At 42.5% G+C, this 3177-nt stretch overlaps 1 protein-coding gene across 7 annotated transcripts in view; it reads right to left on the bottom strand.

The window, feature by feature from the left end:
• LOC103393070 (guanine nucleotide-binding protein subunit beta-4) overlaps nt 1–3177 on the bottom strand; it is an 11968-nt gene that overhangs the window by 5871 nt on the left and 2920 nt on the right. For 2 of the 7 annotated variants that reach the window (XM_008329927.3, XM_008329902.3), the window contains exons 1-2: nt 2623–2812; nt 561–650 (exon numbers count right to left, since the gene is read on the bottom strand). The exons of 1 other annotated variant lie outside the window; for it this stretch is intronic. The gene's annotated coding sequence lies outside the window, so the exon portion shown is untranslated. Of the gene's footprint in view, nt 1–560; nt 651–2622; nt 2813–3177 lie in introns of those variants that run through there. 4 more of the 7 variants (XM_025064585.1, XM_025064592.1, XM_025064589.1 and 1 more) reach the window with 4 other exon arrangements.

Raw genomic sequence — 3177 nt, forward strand, 5'->3', positions numbered from 1 at the left:
GAGGGTGGGCATTGGTGGGGCACGGAGGGTGGCCCGGCTCTTCAAACACCCCCAGTCTGGTTCAAAAGGCCAGCTGAGCCAGACTCTGACCTTTTCTCAACGCAAACAGTCCTTTGTGTCGTCGTATCGTGCTGTTCAGCCCAGAAGCTCCGGGACTGGAGGGGGAGACGCTGGGTATTTGGACGTTGGTTTATGAACGTCTGTGGACATTAATGCGTCCTACGCACTTTAATAACCTCTGCTGTCCAAAAGTCTAAACCTACAGGATTAACATTTAATTTCCACCGTCAGGAGACCAAGTCCTTCAGAGTCCTGTATCTCCACAGGAAATTGTCATCATTTTCACGACCTCAAGAAAAAAACAGTCAAGTTTACGTTTAAGCAAATGTTTCTTACGGTGCTAGTATTTCTTAGAGCAACGCAGGAGCAGAGGAACGGCAGAGACTGAGCCGTGACAAAGGTGGCGCTGTGTGCTGGAGCTGCCATTGTTTGGTGTCAGGCTGCCAGCTCCAGCAGACGGAGCTGCTTGGCACGGCCACAGCTGGCTCTCTGAGACTCACCCGGAGAAACTGCGGTTTCTGCCGCTCCGTGTCACTCAGTCAAACCAACCGTGGAACCTGTCCAGCCTGCTGCTCTCAGACCACACGTGTCTAAAACAACACGTTTAAGATAAACAGAGAAAAAAAAAATTGTAAAAGTTAGCAGAAATCAATCAGCTGTTCTTTACTTAAAAGGCACGACTTTGAAACCCCTCCAAAAACCAGACAAGCAAACGGTCGATCAGGTCAAGCCTTTTCTACAGCAACAATGCACAAAAGCTCTATTCGCTGAAACGCAACAATGAAAATCCACAATTTCCAAACAATGACAAGAGTGAACGAGAGTAGAGCGTGACACGGAGGGAATCCTGATTTGGTCAAAAAGTTTCTGTGAAATGTTGCATTTCTGTGAAATGTTGCATTAACGTTTCACAAACCCGAGTCATTCTAAAACTGCAGGTTGTGTTTGATGTACGGTCAAACCCGAGTCATTCTAAAACTGCAGGCTGTGTTTGATGTACGGTGGTTTGGACCGGTTTATTTCATCACTAAATATAAAAACTCTGTTCTGTTGTGTTCAGTTTCTGGCACTAGATCAGTGACGACCGCGTCTTCTGGGTCACATGGGTGGGTCAGTCACGTCAGTGAAGTGAGCAGCAGGAGGTCAGGGAGGCAGGGAGCAGCTGCACCCACAGCCACAGGGGCTGAACTACATGAAATGGACCGGAAGTTAACACATTAACATGAGGACACGCTGGGACTTCACATTTTTGTGCAACACGACCCACGGTTGATGCGGTGAAACCAAATGTAGTCGGCAGTTTACATTTTAATATTTGTTAATATAGTCCTGTTGTCAGACCCAGTATTTCAGGGAAGAATGTTCTATGGGAAACAATGCAATGCAATATTTTCTCAGCCAATCACGTAGAGCATTTGCCCCAGGTGTAAACTTGTTCAGGTACCGAGGCTGACTATGTTAATCATCCAGAGAATGGAGGAAACACCTACGAGACTCCACTCAGGTGCACGCTGTTCCAGTCACAGCTGCATGTCTTCCATCTGACACATAAATAAATTTGTGCAAATATAAATTGAAAAACACATAACCAAGAACTGTAGTGAAAATTACAAAAATAAATAACCTGACTGTTAATTCTGAAACTGAAAGCGAAAATTGTAAACAACCCAAGATCCATCACGTTTCCAATGGGGTTTTTTTTCTTTCTATTGTTTTAAAATAAAATAAAACATTTCAATCCAATTTGGAGGAAAGTGCAGATCAGGTGTGCATGATTGACAGCTGTCCTGTCCTGTAGTAACCCTGACCCAGCAGTTATAATAAATATACTATAATAAATATCAGCTACATTACAGTGATGAAGTGAAACTAGTGGATTTAAAAATATACTCTGCTAATGAAAAGTGATTATTTTGTCATTTATTTTTTATTTTTAAGTTCCGGAAATTCACTTTTGCAACAACTAAGTCCATTTCTTGTATATTGACCTGATTAGAAAACTCACTATTAATAACGGCGTTGGTGATTTTGATAACTATTTAGGTCACTTTTTGGAGTTGGATTTTATTTTCTTATTTTTTTCTTTTCGATTGCCGTCGGTGTTTTATATGCAACTTATTGCATGAGCTGTCACGCAACCAGTTGCCGCTCGGCGGCGTGCGGACTGTTAATGTATATTTTATGGAAAAGGAGGAGGAGGAGGAGGGCAACACCAGGTTAGGAAAAGAGAAATCTACATTATGAAAGGTTGAGAGATGAATAACTATAAGTCGGCGGCTGGTTGATCTCGTGTGTCATTTAACAACCTGGGAAAGGCCACGAGTTTGGAATACAGCGATTCATTTTTAGCAGCTACGCTGAGTAGGAAAAGGCAGCGCTGAGGCAACAGTAGGCTGTGAACAGTTATGTCAATAGCTGCTAACAGCAGATGAAAAAACAAGACACCAGGCAGAAATAAATCCTAATCTAAGAAACCACGACCCAAAATTAAAACCACCAGTTTCACACATTAGAAACTGTGTTGTAGTGTCAAATAAATCAAGGCAAGATTCACGTCCTTACCAAAAAACAGACGTTTTCACTCTGTCCGTGGCACAAAATCAGAATCCCAGCGATCGGCTTTCACACGACAACCATGATCCTGGCGGTGTAACAAATCCCAGAGTTAGTCGTGGTAATTTTAAGATTATTTATTTCGGTTTCACGGATCAGAAACAAGCACAAACTACGGTAAGATTTGACTAAAATTTTCACCAACCAGGCTGATCACCACACCCATGAAAGTGGGAACATGGCAACAGCCTACGCCGAGGGGTGCGCGTTGGTAAAGCGTCCAACTAATCTAATTTCTTATCGAATATCAACTGCGTACAGTGTAGTTTTGGCTTATTAATTACACATTTAAACAGAAATTAATCCCCAGTGAACCAAAATAATTGCATTCCAGAAGCTTTATGAATGGTCTTAATTTGTTATTTTCCCAGCAGGCGTAATGGTTTCGTCCGTCAGCCCCCTCAACATAAAGGAACCGAATGGGACAGGAAAGAAGTGGTTAAAGTGTTTTTAAATGGACCCCAAACTCTAAAGAAACAATAAAGTGAAACTGTCCTGTTTTTT

The sequence above is a fragment of the Cynoglossus semilaevis genome, chromosome 2 (genome assembly GCF_000523025.1).
Source record: "Cynoglossus semilaevis isolate Cse_v1.0 chromosome 2, Cse_v1.0, whole genome shotgun sequence".
Classification (NCBI taxonomy): Eukaryota; Metazoa; Chordata; class Actinopteri; order Pleuronectiformes; family Cynoglossidae; genus Cynoglossus; species Cynoglossus semilaevis.